This window comes from Ornithorhynchus anatinus, chromosome 14 (assembly GCF_004115215.2).
Source record: "Ornithorhynchus anatinus isolate Pmale09 chromosome 14, mOrnAna1.pri.v4, whole genome shotgun sequence".
In the NCBI taxonomy this organism is placed as follows: Eukaryota; Metazoa; Chordata; class Mammalia; order Monotremata; family Ornithorhynchidae; genus Ornithorhynchus; species Ornithorhynchus anatinus.
Genome location: NC_041741.1, coordinates 37,184,070 through 37,202,045, shown reverse-complemented (window position 1 = coordinate 37,202,045; position 17,976 = coordinate 37,184,070). Strand labels below are relative to the sequence as shown.

The 17,976-nt window shown below is 43.0% G+C and overlaps 1 protein-coding gene across 7 annotated transcripts in view; it reads left to right on the top strand.

Moving 5' to 3' along the window:
* The window catches only part of ANKS1B (ankyrin repeat and sterile alpha motif domain containing 1B), a 587,732-nt gene that overhangs the window by 232,701 nt on the left and 337,055 nt on the right, over positions 1-17,976 (top strand). The gene's annotated exons all lie outside the window — the stretch shown is intronic.

Sequence of the window (17,976 nt, the reverse complement as noted above, 5' to 3'; positions counted from 1 at the left end):
TCATGGCAGTCTTAACAGTAAAGTCTCTTTCAGAGATGTCGTATCTTTGGTGAGGTCCTGTGGTTCTTTAGAGGGAGAATATTCAGGCTGAACATTTTCTCACCACGTGGTGAGAAATGACAGAATGGTAAAATTTTCTCATAGAAGTCAAAGCCTCAAAGAAATCACCGGAAATATCAGAAGAAATGAAGGAATTTTCCAGGCTTTCCTTGAAGACACATTCATGTCCATAACCTGTAATGGTCAAATGGAATATTTCCATTCATTTCTAAGAGGAGAGGTATTGATCAAACTGCAGCTAGTGTCCTGCCTTTTAGATGTCCATTTATTGTTGTACTAATAATACTAGTGTTCATTGAGTATTCAGTGGCTGCAGTGCCCTGTACTGAGCGCTTGAAGTACAAATCAAGCAAGTGACACACTCCCTGCCCATAGGGAGCTCACCCTCTAACGGGGATGACAAAAATAAAAGTTTACAAAGTAATCCAAAGAAATTTTGATACTCACCCCTTCCACACAGTCCTTACAACCATAGCCTTCAACTTTACCATCGTCCCTGTCTGTAATGTATTTTAATATGTCTCTCCCTGGGTCTGCCAGTTCTATTGTATTGTAATAATAATAATAATAATGTTGGTATTTGTTAAGCGCTTACTATGTGCCGAGCACTGTTCTAAGCGCTGGGGTAGACATAGGGGAATCAGGTTGTCCCATGTGGGGCTCACAGTCTTAATCCCCATTTTACAGATGAGGGAACTGAGGCACAGAGAAGTTAAGTGACTTCCCCACAGTCACACAGCTGACAAGTGGCAGAGCTGGGATTCGAACTCATGAGCCCTGACTCTTTCCACTGAGCCACGCTGCTTCTCCTTGTACTTTCCCAAGTGCTTAGTACAGTGCTCTGCATATGGTAATGCACTGTAGACATACCATTGATTGATTGAGGGATGAATTCAACGTATATGTACAGGTGAGGAGGATGAATAAAACTAGGTTCATAAGAGGTGGAGACGGCTGATGGGTTTCTATGAGAACTAGTTGGGGAAGGCAGATTGGAGGTGGGGAGGTTCCATGGGGGCTTTGACTGTGGGCAGGGCTGTGATCCGATGGATTTGGGTGGCAAGAGCGATCCAAGCCTGGGGGAACAGCATGGGAGAGGGGAATGAGGTGGGAGAGTCAAGAGGGAGGTACAGTTATAAAATAGAAGCGTGGAAGAACTAAGAGAGCACAGTGGGCAGTGCTGCAGAGCCAGAGAAAAACAGATCCAAACAGCAGTCCCCCGTTCTACTACTGTATCCTTCTGAAAAAGAGATGCTGGGACCTGGGACCCGGGGATGAGAGACAGCATGGCTTAGTGGGAAGAGCATGGGCCTGGGAGTCAGAAGGGCCTGGATTTTAATCCCGGCTTTGCCACTTGTATGCTGTGCGACCTTGGGCAAGTTGCCTCACTTCTCTGTGCCTCAGTTACCTCATCTGGAAAATGGGGATGAAGACCATGAGCCTTATGTGGGACAGACACTGTGTCCAACCTGACACAGCATCCACCTTAGCGCTTAGTACAGTGCCTGGCACATAGTAAGCACTTACCAAGTACCATAAAAAAGGAGCCAGAAAAGGTGGGGGCCCAGCCTTGAGAAGTCTTTCTAATCATAACTAACAGGGAAATGATACAATGTGATTCCCCATTCAGACTATCTGATGGGGGCTCACTCCTACACTGGAAAACAACTTAAACCATAGGTTTTGATTAGAGAATAAACAAAGCACCTGCAAATATAAAAAGAAGAAAATAAAAACTCTTCAGAACCTCAAGTTTTTTGAATCAACAAACTGTCTCCCTTACAGAACAAGAACTCATGGAAAAATCTAGAGTATGGATATAGCGCTCTCTCCATTTTGTGTATCCTGGAGCCTTTAAAGCAAAAATATGTTTTGCTTTCAACATTTTTCGATGCCCCCTTTCTTCCTGTATCTTTTCTCATGATACATTTTTACACCCTCTTAATTGAGGGAATCTTTCCTAAGATTCACCACTCCACTTTCACCCATTCCCCACTTCCTCCTGCACAAATACATGCTCTCTGTCTGCTGATTCTCTCTCTCTCTGCATCTCTCTTCTGTTTCTCTCTCTCTGCCCCTCTCTATATCTCTCTCTGCATCTCTCTCTCTCTCCATCCTCCTCCCTCTACCCACCCTTCCTCCTCTCATTTCATCTGGAAAGGATCCAGAGAAGTGACAAAAAAAGATTTTGAAGGAATGAAAAAAGAATCTTACAAGAAAGATTGTTTAGTTTAGGGGAGAGAAGGCTAATAGGCAAATTAATGAGTGCTTTCAAATTTATAAAGGAATCTTTTGAGGCCACAGACCAATGATTTCCAATATATAGTGTATACAAGAGAAAACACATTTAAATTGAAGAGCAGAGAGCTTGTTTAGATATAAGGATTACTTTCCTGACTGAAAGAGAAATATGAACTCTGCCATGGGTTTCCTGGAGGAGATTTTAAAATCTATGTTCTTTCAGCTCTCAAAGAATGACCTCAGCACTTTAGTCATTTCTCTAGGCAGTAAGCTCCTTGTGGGCAGGGATCGTGACTACTGACTCATTTCATTGTACTTTTCCATAGTAAACATTCATTAAATACCATTGATTGATTATACAGCCAGAGGCCTGACTGGGCAGTAAATCCTAACCTAACCCCCCCGAGGTCAACCCCAGTCTTGAATTTGTGATTTGGATCACACCAAACCAGACGTGGGCTTGAATAGTGCCAGAAATGGCCCTAGACCCCATGTTCAGTTTCACTAATGCATAGAGTGGAAAGAGCCTGGGCTTCAGAGTCAGAGGTCATGGGTTCGACTCCCAGCTCCGCCACTTGTCAGCTGTGTGACTGTGGGCAAGTCACTTAACTTCTCTGTGCCTCAGTTACCTCATCTGTAAAATGGGGATTAACTGTGAGCCTCATGTGGGACAACCTGATTACCCTGTATCTACCCCAGTGCTTAGAACAGTGCCCTGCACATATTCATTCATTCATTCATTCAATAGTATTTATTGAGCGCTTACTATGTGCAGAGCACTGTACTAAGCGCTTGGGATGAACAAGTTGGCAACAGATAGAGACAGTCCCTGCTGTTTGACGGGCTTACAGTCTAATCGGGGGAGACGGACAGACAAGAACAATGGCAATAAACAGAGTCAAGGGGAAGAACATCTCGTAAAAACAATGGCAACTAAATAGAATCAAGGCGATGTACAATTCATTAACAAAATAAATAGGGTAACGAAAATATATACCGTTGAGCGGACGAGTACAGTGCTGTGGGGTTGGGAAGGGAGAGGTGGAGGAGCAGAGGGAAAAGGGGAAAATGAGGGTTTAGCTGCGGAGAGGTAAAGGGGGGGTGGCAGAGGGAGTAGAGGGAGAAGAGGAGCTCAGTCTGGGAACGCCTCTTGGAGGAGGTGAGTTTTAAGTAGGGTTTTGAAGAGGGAAAGAGATCAGTTTGGCGGAGGTGAGAAGGGAGGGCGTTCCAGGACCACGGGAGGACGTGACCCAGGGGTCGACGGCGGGATAGGCGAGACCGAGGGACGGTGAGGAGGTGGGCGGCAGAGGAGCGGAGCGTGCGGGGTGGGCGGTAGAAAAAGAGAAGGGAAGAGAGGTAGGAAGGGGCAAGGTGATGGAGAGCCTACATAGTCTCTCCTAAGCCTGGAGAGCTTACATAGTAAGCGCTTAACAAATAACAACATTATAGAGGTGATATTTTCACCCAAGGGTAGGTGTTGAGGGATTCCATTGCCTTGGATTGTAAATTCATTAAGAGCAGGGACTACCCTGACTTAAATTGAATATGTTTCCAAGCAACAGGTCTTGCATACAGCAGTCTGGCACACAGTGATGATACTGGAATTTATAATTTCAGCAGTCCATTGGAATAGCTCCAGCCCAAATTCTGTGATGTCACAGTCCCTATCTCTCTTCTTCCCTTCCACCTTGGTGTTCCCACCACTCACCTGGGTTGACAGGATACCGAGAGGGGCTGATGATTTTCAAGCCTGACTGGGTTGGATAGACAACAACCTGATGACTCTAATAATAATAATAATAATAATGATGGCATTTGTTAAGCGCTTACTATGTGCAAAGCACTGTTCTAAGCGCTGGGTAGGATACAAGGTGATCAGGTGGTCCCACGTGGGGCTCACAGTCTTAATCCCCTGATTAGACTGTAAGCCCATCAAACGGCTGGGACTGTCTCTATCTGTTGCCGACTTGTTCATTCCAAGCGCTTAGTACAGTGCTCTGCACATAGTAAGCGCTCAGTAAATACTATTGAATGAATGAATGAATCCCCATTTTATAGATGAGGTAACTGAGGCCCAGAGAAGTTAAGTGACTTGCCCAAAGTCACACAGCTGACAAATGGTGGAGCTGGGATTCGAATCCATGACCTCTGACTCCCAAGCCCGGGCTCTTTCCACTAAGCCGTGCTGCTTCTCTGCCTCTACAGAGTTCCAGTGGAGTTTATTTTTCGGCGATTCATTGAGTTTTTGTTTGCTTTATCGATTTACCAGATGCCCCTGGAAGATCTTTAATGCTTTCATGCCCTTCGACTGATTTAACATATTCCTCCTGTGGTGTTCTGATGGTTTACCTGGACCTGTTAATGTCCTGCCAAATATTTGAGCCATTCCTTTCCTTCTCACTAGCACAATGCTGCCCAATTAGCATTCTAATTCTTGATTTACTTTACTCTTCCATTTTCTGTTTGGTAGAGCCCACGCCTGGGTAAATAAAATGGCTGAATTTCTAAAGAACATACTCTAGATGAGGCTCACAGCATATATAATACTTGTAATAAATTTCAGATTGTCTTCAGGATAAGCAGAATATGAGACAAATCCTTGTTGAACATGACTACTAGTTTTAAGTCATTAACATCTTGACAAGTCTTTGTAGATAAATGAATTCAACACATCATATGTTACATAATTCCTAAGTGCTTTTCATTTTACCTTGCATGTCTCTCTTAATTTTCTTCTCTAATCCCCCTGTTCTTAAACTCCGACCATCCCATGTAAACACAAGGTCAACTGTTAAAATTGTCATCCTCAGAACTCAAGCCTCTGAAAGAGCCTCGAGATGAAAAATTCAGCTGTTTTCTGCAATCAGCAATCAGCTGTTTTCTGCAATAGGAGGGTACCATCCTATTCTGAAAGAAGGTGCTGGGGACAAGGATGGAATGGGGGCCGGGTGAGAATGGTGTACCTCAGCTGGGAATACAGTCACCATTGTTCCGAGATTCTATACCTTCGCCTGCCCCACCTCACCTGCTCAGTGCAGGTGGGATTGACAGACAGGAGAATGGTGTGTGAAAGCGGAGCAGGGCTAGCCCGAGAAGTAGCTGGGACACGGTGGTGTTGGGCTGTGGATAGTAATGGGGATGCTGCAGTTTACTGAACACTAGGCATTAGGTGTTCTCTGTGGTTTCCCATTTCTTCCTGCCTTCAGGACATCTCCTTAGCTGTACCACCTCAACTTTATCACATCTAGAACAAAATCCCTCCTCTTCCCACCCCAACCCTCTCCTTTTCTTGTCTTTCTCCTCACTGTAGACAACACCAATATCCCACACCCCCGCTGTCTCACAAGCCAGTAACCTTGGCATTGTCCTCAACTCATCTCTCTCATTCAACCCACACATTCAATCTGTCCTCAAATCTGGTTGGTTCAGCCTTCACAGCCTTGCTAAAATTTGACCTTTCTTCTCCATCCAAACTGCTGTTACAAGAATCCAAGCACTTATCTTTTCCCACCTTGACTTCTGCAGCAGTCCTTTATCCCTTCCTCCTGTCTCACCCCACTCCAATCCATGCTTTTCTCTGCTGCCTGGATTGTTTTTCTTAAAAAAAGTCACTGTTTTTCCACTCCTCAAGAACCTCCAGTGGTTGTCCATCCACCTCTGCATCAAACTGAAACTCGTTGCCATTGGCTTTGAGGCACTCAATCACCTCACCCCCTTATTCTTACCTTGCTGATTTCCTTCTACAATCCACCCCACTCACTTCACTCCTCCATTGCCAGACTACCTGGTTGTTGTTTATCTTTCCACTGACCTCTAGCCTACATCCTCCCACTGGCCCTGGAACTCCCCCATCATACCCAACAGATCACTATTCCCTCCACCCTCAAAGACTTACTAAAATCACATCTCCTTCCATAATTAAGCCCTCATTAACCCTAATTCTTCTTCCTTCTGCATTGCCTAAACCCATGGATGTGTACCCTTTAAGTACTTGATATTCACCTCACCTAAAGCCCCACAGCACTTATGTACGTATCCATAATTTATTGTTTACGTTAATGTCTGTATCTCCCTCTAGACTGTAAGCTTGTTGTGGGCAGAGAATGCCTCTACCAGTGTTATATCGTACTCTCCCAAGTGCTAAGTACAATGTTCTGCACCTGGTAAGCCCTCAGTAAATATCACTGATTGACATAAGTAGAAGATAACTAGATCAGGCACAGTCCCAGTCCCTTTTGAGGTTTATACAGTAAGAGATAGGAAGAGCAGGTACCTTATCCACATTTTACAAAATAACTGAGGTGTGGGTGAGATTACTGAAGCCCCAAAGGATTAAGTGATTTACCCAAGGTCTCACAGGAGGGCAGTAGCAGAGCCGATGGCAAAGTGGGACTTTTTTTATGGTGTTTGCTGAATGTTTACTATTATACCAGATGCTGCACTAAGCTAATCAGGTTGGGCACAGTCCGTCTCCCTCACAGGACTCAAAGTCTTAATCCCCATTTTACAGATGAGATAACTGAGGCCCAGAGAAGTGAAGTGACTTGCCCAAGGTCACACAGCCTACAAGTGGTAGAGCCGGGATTAGAACCCCCGGTCCTTCTGATTCCCAGGGCCACGTTCTTTCCACTAGGCTACACCGCTTCTCCAAGTGCTTGTTTGCCTAGGAGTACCAAAGGACTTGCATATTCAGAGCAGAAGGGAGAGCATTTTCTTCAGGGCCTTGGGGCCACTGTGAGGGGTGGAGAAAGACAAGTCTCTTCAAATTGACAGCCCTGAGGATGTTCCCATCTCTCTTACCCCTCAAACCTGCTCAGAGAAATAAGCTTTCTTGCCCCAAGGACTGTTTGCAAGGCTGTCTTTGCCTGGAAATATAAGGAGGTTTGGTTGGGTGGGTTGCTTGGTTGGTTGGTTTCTTTTAGCATTCCTTAGGTCCCTCGTGACCTTGTACTGTTCTTACAGTTTCAAAGTGTTATGTAACAGGTAATATCTCCTTGCCCTGATGGAATTTCTCAAACTACAGTTACAATAATGGAAAAAAATGCATTTTTCTTTTTTTTAGAATTTAGTAAGACTATGTAATTTTGGAAAACTCTTAGTAACATAGGCTTCTGAGTGGAATTCTAGCCTCATACTCCTTTATGAATGCTTTCTAGAATCAAAGAATTAATAGTGTTTATTGAGCTCTTAATGTGTGCAGAGCACTGTACTAAATTCTTGGTAGAATACACTAGAATTAGTAGACACAATCCCTGCTTCAAGGATTTTTCAATCTAGCTGGAAATGTATAGGGAATACAAAAATGTTTGGGGGTGAACGCCAGCAGCACATACTAAAACAAAATATGTAAAACTGGGCCTTTGCCATTTGGTGGTTTTTGCATTCATAGAAATCTCTGGGTCTTTGGAGGGACTGGTGGAAATTAAGTGTTCTAGTCAGATAGTTTCAAAGCACATTAAGTTCAGGCAAGTCTCAGATTTTCAAATGTACAGAGGGGATGGCGATGAGCAGTGATGCAAAATGCAGGACACCTTGCTCTCTGAATGAAGATCTCTGGATCAGACACGTGCTTCCTTTGTCGCTCAGCCATTTCTCACCTACAAATCAAGCAGAAGCAGCATGGCCTAGTGGAATGAGCATGGGCCTGGGAGTCAGAAGCACCTGGGTTCTAATCTCAGCTCTGCCACTTGTCTGCTGTGTGACCTTGGGCAAGTCACCTCACTTCTCTGGGCCTCAGTTTCCTCATCTGTAAAATGGATTTTGAGACTGTGAGCCCCATGTGGGACATGGACTGTGTCCAACTGGATTAGCCTGTATCTGCCATGGGGCTTAGTACAGTGCCTGGCACATAGTTCTTAACAAATACCTTAAAAAGATCAAGAAAGAGATCCTTAGGCCCTACCATCCCTAGCCTTCCCCCCCCCCCCCAAAATCTCTGTTCCTACCTCAACTCACCGTAGGAGGCTAATGAGGGCTGAAGTCAGGTGTAGAGGTTAGGTGAGGAGAGATGGCAGTCAGTGGTATTTATCGAGTGCTTACTCTGTGCAAAGCACTTGGGAGAATACAACAGTGTTGGTAGACATGTTCTCTGCCCACAAGGGCTTTACAGTACAGACAGGGAGACAGACATTAAATTATAGCTACATACGTAAGTGCTATGGGGTTGGGGTGAATATCAAGAGCTTAAAGGGTACTGATCCAACGGCAAAGGCGATGAAGAAAGGAGAGAGAGTAGGGGAAATGAGGGCTTAGTCTGGGAAGGCCTGTCTTTGTCTGGGTATAGGTAGGGGAGAGCAACTAACCCTGCTTTAAACTGGGAAGGTGAGCACTGATTTTAAAAGTGACTCTGGCTAGAAAACATCCCAATACCTTTAAATTAGTATAATATTTCTGGTTTTGCATACATGCAAAAGCTCCCAGGTTCCCCTGTTTTGTTTGGTTTTTGGTGTTTTTTTGGTCTTTATTCCCCCAAGGCCAAATTTTCTTCCTGTCAGCCACTCTCATTACCTGGATTTGATTGAAAGAAAAAAGCAAAATTGCAATGAAGAGAATGATTGAGCATGTGGGCAACTGATTCATTTCCCTGGATAGCACATGACTCACCCTCATTAGTGCAGGTTTGCTTTGTGATGCCTGCCTCCTTTATCTCAGAATTTTTACTGCCCTATATTGTGAACAATAAGATAAGTTTCTCTCAAGGGTCATTTTCCTCTCTTCATCTCTGCTATGAGTCAGATGTTTTGCATTTTGAAATTCTTTCCTGCCCACAGTTTCAATCTGAATAAATTATTTGGAAAACTTCTTCCACTGATGAACACGTCATTTGGTGGCTTCATGGATTTCCATCTGCAATATGTTGTAGTCATTTTGCCATCACCTAGTGGCAAGTTCCATGACAGTATTGAGTAGAGTATAGAGATTTTATTTGCATTGTGTTTTTTGTGTAAATATTTAGATAACCCTACTAGCTGAAATAAATACCTTCAACGATTTGTTTTCTACTAAAATACTTCTCTGAATGGGCTAGTAATTATCTGGTAGCCCCAGATAGAACCTGATTATCTAGGGAAGCAGTGCAGCCTAATGGAAAGAGGTTGGGTGTGGGAGTCAGAGGAGCTGGGTTCTAAATCCCAGCTCTGCCATTTACCTGCTGTGTGACCTTGAGCAAGTCACTTGGCTTCTTTGGGCCTCAGTTCCTGTCTCTGCAAAATGGGGATCAAAAATCTGTCCTTCCTCCTATTTAGTTTGTGAGCCCCCATGTGGGACCTGATTATCTTGTACTATCCCAGCTCTTGGTACAGTGATTGGCACATAATATGCACTCAGCAAATACCACGGTTATTAATAAGCCCAGACAGATTAGCGGCTTTGTTAAGCCCACAGAGAAAGTCATTCATTGTCGTATTTATTGAGCGCTTACAGTGTGCAGAGCACTGTACTATGCACTTGGAAAGTACAATTTGGCAACAAATAGAGACAATCCCTACCACAAAATGGACTCACAGTGTAGAAACGGTTTGAAGGCTTGCTGGAGAGAAGATAGTGTGCACACTGTCCAAACATTGCCCCACATCCTTTCCCAAAACGCTTCACCCAGGACATAGTAATAATAATAATGTTGGTATTTGTTAAGCGCTTACTATGTGTAGAGAACTTTTCTAAGCGCTGGGGTAGATACAGCGTAATCAGGTTGTCCCACATGAGGCTCACATTCTTAATCCCATTTTACAGATGAGGGAACTGAGACACAGAGAAGTTAGGTGACTTGCCCACAGTCACACAGCTGACAAGTGGCAGCGCCGGGATTCGAACCCATGACCTCTGACTCCTTAGCCCGTGCTCTTGCCACTGAGCCACGCTGCTTTTGGTGGCACTTCCAGAGACTGGGAAAAGTGGGAGTGTCACTGGTCTTCCTGTCATCAGATTGGCTACCTGTGCTTTGCCCCGGTCCATAATCATCTTCTCAACACAGCTCAAAGAGATCTATTGGCAGAGAACTGTGTAGGCCTCAATTCAAGGAGCCGTTTCCCAGGTGGTCAGTCTCCTTGTAAAGCAAGAGCAAGCCTGCTTCAAACTGTCAGGAAGAGTGGAGTGGGAGGCTCTTTCCCACTGGGACTCTCCAAAGGGCATTTTTGCAACCTTGAAGAGTTTTCAAAGGGTGATTGAGGAAATAACTGTGGGGTAATAATGAGCCCCCCACAGAAATCCAACCCCAGATTCCTTAAACATATTTCGGAGGTAGCAGGGTCTGTTATCAAGGATCTGGTAACTCCTGAATGTTGTCAGCTCTTCATGGAGCTTGGAATTGCTTCATAATATTAATCATATCTTCTATGCAATTACTATGTGTGAAGCAGTGGGCTATGCTCTGGGGTAGATAGAGGGAAATCAGGTCAGACAAAAGTCCATATACCTACGAGACTTTCTGTCTAAATTGGAAAGGAACAGGCATTAAATTCCCATTTTACAGATGAGGAAGTTGATGCACAGAGAAGTTAAGTGACTTGTCCAAGGTCACACAGCAGGCAAGTGGCAGGGCTGGGATTAGAGCACAGGTCCTCTGACTCCTAGGTTCTTTCCATTAGTTCACACTCCTTCATCATGGAAGAGGGAAATTTCAGATGAAGGTTGGTAGAGCTTGACCTTGGGACTGTCTTACATTGTGGAAAATGGAATAGGCCATCTGGAACCATGAGGAATAGAAGCAGCAGCCAAGATCAATGAGTTGTAAATGCCCCAAATGATTTCCCCGAGAAATGATTAAGATTGCCAAGACAGCCTGTTACATAGACAACAGACATCAATGAACATGTAATACACTATTATTCGGAGACTGCATTGATGATGGAAAATAGGATTTCTGAAGTTGAACTTAAATAGCATCAGGTTTGAATCAACACGGAAGCAGATGAAGAGGATCATGTTAATACCTTTAAGTGGTGAAAAAGATAAAGGAGGATGGGAAGCCGTGTGGTCTAGTGGACAGCTCATGGGACTGGGTTTCAGAAGAACCAGGTTCCGGACCGGCTCTGCCACTGGCACCACCTTATTCAATCATATTTATTGAGCGCTTACTGTGTGCAAAACGCTTAGGTGAATCACTTACCCTCTCTGGGCCTCGGTTTGCTCATCTGCAAAATAAGAATGATCCCTGATTTTCCTACCTCATAAATTGTGGGACTCACATAGGAGAGGGACTGTCTGATGTGATTGTCTTGGATCTTCCCCGGCACTTAGCCCGGTGCATCACACAAAGGTCAGTGCTTAATAAATATCATAATGAATTAAAGGAAGAGTCAGTGGTGACTCTGAATGAGTCAGGAAAATCACCATTGCTTCAAATTTCAGAGTATCATTGTAATCCTGCAAACACTGTACCTGGAAGTACTGATCCAACATGATACTATTCCAGTCTGCTCTGTGACCTTGGGCAAGTCACTTAACTTCTCTGTGCCTCAGTTACCTCATCTGAAAATGGGGATTAACTGTGAGCCTCACGTGGGACAACCTGATTACCCTGTATGTCCCCCAGCGCTTAGAACAGTGCTCTGCACATAATAAGCGCTTAACAAATACCAACATTATTATTATTATTATTATTAACTTCTCTCTGCCTCAGTTACCTCAACTGTTAAATGAGGGTTAAGATTGTGAGCCCCATGTGGGACAGGGTCTGTGCCCAACCCCATTTGCTTGTATCTGTCCCAGCGCTTAGAATAGTGCTTGGCACATAATAAGCTCTTAAATAACACAGTTTTTGTTATTACTATTATGACCGTTATTATTTGAACCTACCAGCATAATCAGATTTTACTCAATGTGGTGGAATATATCTAAAACCCGATTTTCTGTATTGCGCTTGTGGCTATTAGATCAATGGGCCTCGCAGTCAGGTTCTAATCCTGACTGCAGCACTCGCCTGCTGTGTGACCTTGGGGAAGTCACTTAACTTCTCTGTGCCTTAGTTTCCTTAATTGTAAAATGGGATTTTAACACCTTTTCATCCTCCCTCTTCAACTGGCCTGCCCATGTGGGACAGGGACTATAGCCAACCTGATTATCCTTTATCTATCCTAGTTCCCAACAAGTACTCTCATATAGTAAGCACTTAACAAATATTGTTATCATTATTGTTGTTTTTGTTAGTATTATTATTGTTATTATCTAACTAAAGAGTCCTATTGTAAGAGAGGTGGGCCAGATTCCCAAAAGGCACCAGTACTTAATACAGTGCTTGACTATTATTATTCTGCTAGATTGTAAGATCTTTGAGAGCAGAGATCATCTTCCTACCTCTAGTACTCTCCCAAGTCCTTAGTATAGTGCCCAGCACACAGTAACCGCTCAATAAATACCATTGATTGATCTAGCCACAAAAAGGATAAATATAGACCTCCTTTGATAGTCCTCTGTAATTAGTTTGAAAGATGGTTATGAGAGAGAAAGAGAGAAAGAGAGAAAAAAAGGAAGGAAGAAAACAAAAAATCAAAACATGGTTCTAAACTCTTAGGAGTTACATCCCAAACACTGTATTATTAGGACCACAGTGGCACCTTCCAGTGGCAGCAGTCTGTGCTCTTGATGAGCTATAGTCAATCAGAAGAGAATACTACTTGTGTAGTACATGGAAGTGGACAAATGATATTAAGGATGAGCAAGCAAAATAAAAAAAATCAGGGAGACAGCAAGAAATTGCCTGAACATGGATTTAGTTGAGCTAAAAACAAATGTGGATATTGGTGTCTGTCTCCCTGTAGACTATAAGCTCCCTGTGGACAGGGAATGGCTCCACTAATTGTGTTATTTTGTACTCTCCCAAGTGCTTAGTATAGTGCCCTGCATATAGCAAGTGCTAAATAAATACTACTGATTGATTGGAGAACAAATTAAATTGTCTTCATGGATAAATTGGTTTCACATATACAATATAAAAATCAATTTGAAAAGGGGGCAGTTCTGCTTATCACAATATCAAGAAATTTTATATTTCAAATAAGTCATTAGACTAGACTCAGCTACCATCTGCAGTGCCATAATGTTTGAACACCAGATTAATTAGAAAAAGAATGAAAGTGGAGCATGCACAAGAGAGGCAGAAGGCCCAGCCGGAGTCCTCCACCATCAGGTTCAAGCTGCTTGGGGATTTGAGCCTCAGTCTCAATCACTCAGTCGATGGTATATACTGAGTGGTTACTTTGTGCAGGGCACTGTATTGAGCACTAGAGAATACCCTAGAGTAGGTGGACACGATCCTTCTCCTCGGGAGTTTACTCTCCCTCTACCTTCCTGCCAAAGACTGCTGGTCGCCACTGCTGCACCCAAATTATTTCCTTCTTTTTCCCTCTTCTTCTCATTAAGAGCCATGGGAGATTCATTCATTCATTCTTTCATTCATTCGTATTTATTGAGCACTTAATGTGTGCAGAGCATGAAGCAAGACCTTTGTGAAATTGAAAATATTGGGGATTTTCTGTTCCTGGACTAAGAAAAGGATTAGACAAACCAAGATTCTGCTCAGCCGTATTATTGTTGATGGTCAATTGTTAGTAGTGTCTCTATTCATCACCCCACACTTCTCATCTCAATTAATATGTGAACTTTTACTGCAGTACAGAGTGTTATTCTGAGTGCCTGGAAGACTAAAAAACAGTTGGTAGACATGATTTCTGCCCCAAAGGAGTATGCACTCTAGTGGAGAGTCTAAAATCTAGATTGCAAATTTTTGTGGACAGGTACTGACATCAATTTATCTCTTCTTTGTATTTTCCTGAGTGTCTAGAACAGCACTGTGCAGTAGGGAGCACTCAATAAATTTCAGGAATGAATGTACAAACAAATAAGAGAAGGCTCAGAATCCAGTGTGTGAAAGGAGTTGGGAATCAGCGTAGCAAGAGCGGTTTTTTTTCTATGAAAGCAGTGACAAATTACAGGTGTTGGACATTTTGCTACCTCAAGTCTGTAATGAAATAAATAATTCCACCTTGAATCCCTGCTCCCCATTATGCTAGAGAACATAGTTCCCTCATGCCTATTCCCTTCTTCTGTTTGGCTGGTTCAGTTTATGAGAATGTTACTCTCACTGCTTGCACAGCGGGGGATAATTTTGCTCTCTAAATAAACCTTTAACATAGTCCAAGCAAGGACAGGTGAAGCAAACGTAAAGCTAGGTCTCTATACAAATATTATTTTGTGGATGAAAATTCAAATCCCTGTATCCAGCGCCTACTAGATTGAAGATGGCGCTTTCTAATTCATATACATATATATATATATATATATATATATATATATGCTATTTGTGTAGTGTTGAAATTAGCAATATCATCCTTCTCTGAAAAAAACTGGTTTGGATTTTGCTGCAGCCCAGTATAACCAGGAAGCACTAGAGCTTTCAAATGGAATATTCTTTGCTCGCATGGGTGTGTCCCTTACTGACCGTGAAGTTAATTTTCTATACATGTCTGTGGGTGTGTAGACCTAAGGGGATAAAGGGGCCAGAGGCTGCCTGACTCTGTAGAATTCTGGCCATCATTTAACATTTTTTGGCATAACTTAGAAGAGATAATTAACAATTAGTGATACTTGTTGAACCTGTACTCTATTCAGAGCCCTGTTCAAAGTACTCAGGAGAATGCATTAGAGTTAGTAGACAAAGTCTGTGACCACAAGGTGTTTACCATGTGTGGGGAAACATATACTAAAATAAATTACAGATAGTGGGAGCAACAGAGTTTAAAGATGTGTGTGTGTGTTTGTTGTGGGGTTCAGGAACTAGGGTGACTATCTACGGGTTTAGCAGGTTAAGGACTCATACATAGGTAACGTTGGAGGCAGATGAGCGATGAGTCAAGTTAGGCTTTCTGGAGGAGATGTGATTTGATTAGGGCTCTGAAGATGGGGAGAGAAGTGGACTGCTGGATGTGGATTAGAAGGGACTTTGTATTTATTGAGCATCTACTGTGTGCAAAGTACTGTACGAAGTGCTTCGCACTGTACTAAATTGGTGCTAGGGGAGCAAAATGTGTTCACTGGTTTGAGGTAGAACAGGAGCAAGGATAGGTAGGGAGGAGAAAGCTGGTGAGGGACGGGCAGCCATTGAAAATATTTGGGAAGTGGGGAGGTATGTGCAGTAAGATTAATCAATTTGATCAGTGGTAATTGAGTGCTTGGTGAATTTGGATGATTACAGTCCAACAGAGTTGGTAAACACAGTCCCTAACCTCAAGGAGCATGCAATCTGTGTGAACAGCAAAAGTTTACTCAGAGGAGAAACAACCCCTTCACCCCTACCCAATCCTTATCTGCCTTTCCTTCCTGTGGACAATGTATTTTATAATGGAAAATATATTCCTCTTCATCAGGAGTGGAAGCAGAAAGCTGAGCTGTCTTTATGGTCGTTCTTCCCTGTTTCCTTCTCCTACCAAACAGTGGTCTCATCTGGACCCTGATGCTTCAACTAGCCAATTATCCAGTTAGACTAGTTCAAATAATTCAAAATAAGTCAGGGAAACCAAAGAAAATGGGTGTGAGCAGGATCCGAGTTTCCAACAGGCTTTTTAGGACTCCAGCTAGGGCAGCAAATGCTGTGGGGGAGGCTGCATCTTTTTAGGAAAAAACAACCAATCAAGAATGAAAAACTCCTACATCAATAACACAAGAACCCTATATATTTGGTTTTCAGTTTCAGTTTGCACCCTACAAGCCATTGTAAGATGGGTCGTTTATAGGGCATGGGGAGGAAGGGTTCCTTGCACTGTCTGAGACTCCTAGGGGAACTCGTCTCAGGAACCCTGGGATCATGTTCACAAGAGAATACTTTTTTTTTTTTTAATCTCTGGGACACACTAAACTTAGTGCCTGGAGGCGGCACAGGTGCCTGCCTGTTAATTATGTTTCATTTCCCAATTTTTTGATTACCTGAACTAGCTTCAGTCCCAGAGAGTTTGTTCATCACTTGCCTTAGTTTCAAAAACTGCAAGAAAGCCCAAATGTGAAATGCTGGGACTTAAACTATCCATATGTTTCAAGCACTCCCTTGGTCGGGAGTTATTGAGGAATCGATTTGATAGGTGCCCTTCTTACTAAAAGTTTGTGTGTGTGTGTGTGTGTGTGTGTGTGTCTGTGAGAGAGAGAGAAGGCCAGTCACACACAAAGATTGTCCTTTGTTGTGCATTATGTTTATTTTTGGGGCTGCTTTCTATTGCCTCTTTATCCTATGGTTTTGTCAGAGCTTCTGCTGAGAAGCAACTCCTTTCTTGATGGAAGTGCACCATGATGTTCGTTTGCCATTTTGTCTTCCAGCTTCCCTCTGTGGTGCTACACTGTCTGAGGTTATGCTCTGCTGCATCCTTAAAATACTTGTCTGTCCCCCTTGCTTCTTGTCGTGCTTTTCAGATTACCATGCAACAGCTCTGTAAGAATCCTACTTTTATCAATAATGCTTATATGTCCCACCCAACAGAGACATTTTAAGGTGTATTTATCAGCAACATGGATAAATACCTTGAATACCACGTGGAATTAGTCCTGGTCTATTCGTGGGAGATTACAATTTGAATGGTAGTATTTTATGACCACGATTTTGGTTTTGGTCCTGGGAGATTAACACAGTCTCCTTTTAAATGAAAGACAGAAAGTATGGCCCATGGAGAGGTTCAAACCTATTCTTATGCATCAGCCTCCTCATGGATACAATTATTTGAGACTGCCATGTAGATTCCCAAGGACCTTTTTGAATCTGTTGAATATTCGGTTTTGGAATATATTTGAAATGCTTGTTTAGCAGGGATTTGCATCTGGAGTCTCCAAATCATTCCTCTGAAAATTCATAAAATAAGTCCATCTTTCAGGTGAATAAAAGACAATGCATGCGCAAAAAATAACTGGTCCCTTTTGGATATTCAAGTTTTTGAGATTGAGCAGAAGGGACAGAGGCCTCTGGTCATTGCCTTTAAACATGTGCGTGTGTGTGTGAGAGAGTGGAACAGGATGGAAATTTCTCATGCAGCAAGTATTTGCAGCAGTCAGTGACATCTAACGTCTAGGCTGATGAAGGTAACTGGACAGGTAGCTTATTGAAGAGCAGCACCTGGACCAGACTACTCTCTTTGGTAGAAATCAGTGTGTCGATCCCCACCTTAGGGAATAATGTTGAAATTGTCTGATGAGATTCTGATCTTTTCACTGAAGTATGAAATGCTCTTCAAATGAATGCCTGCCCTCCTGACTAGCATTTTCGGTATTCTTGCCAGAGCAGGAGATAGCGAGGTATTCAGCGGAAGTGCCCACTGGAGCACTTGACAACTCACTATCCCGTCCTAATAAGGAAGAGAGAGTGAACCTGAATTTGCCCAAATGCCCCCAGAGCAGAGATTCACATCTTCAGAGTGCACATTTAGGCGGGAAGAGAATATAGGAAGGTCTGTACTGACCTAATTGTACCCAGAGAGTCACCTGGAAGCACGAACACAGGATGCTCCCAGATGGCTCTGTTTCACACTGAGGAATTTAAATCAGCACTTTAAATGTCACTCTGTTCATGCAGATTTTTTCACATCCTCAAAATTTGTGCGTTGAATTATGCTTTCCCATTTACTAAATTCTGTTGCTTGAATTATGTCACAAATGAGTCAGGAAAAAAGATTAGAAGGTATCTTCATTTCCATATCGAAGTTC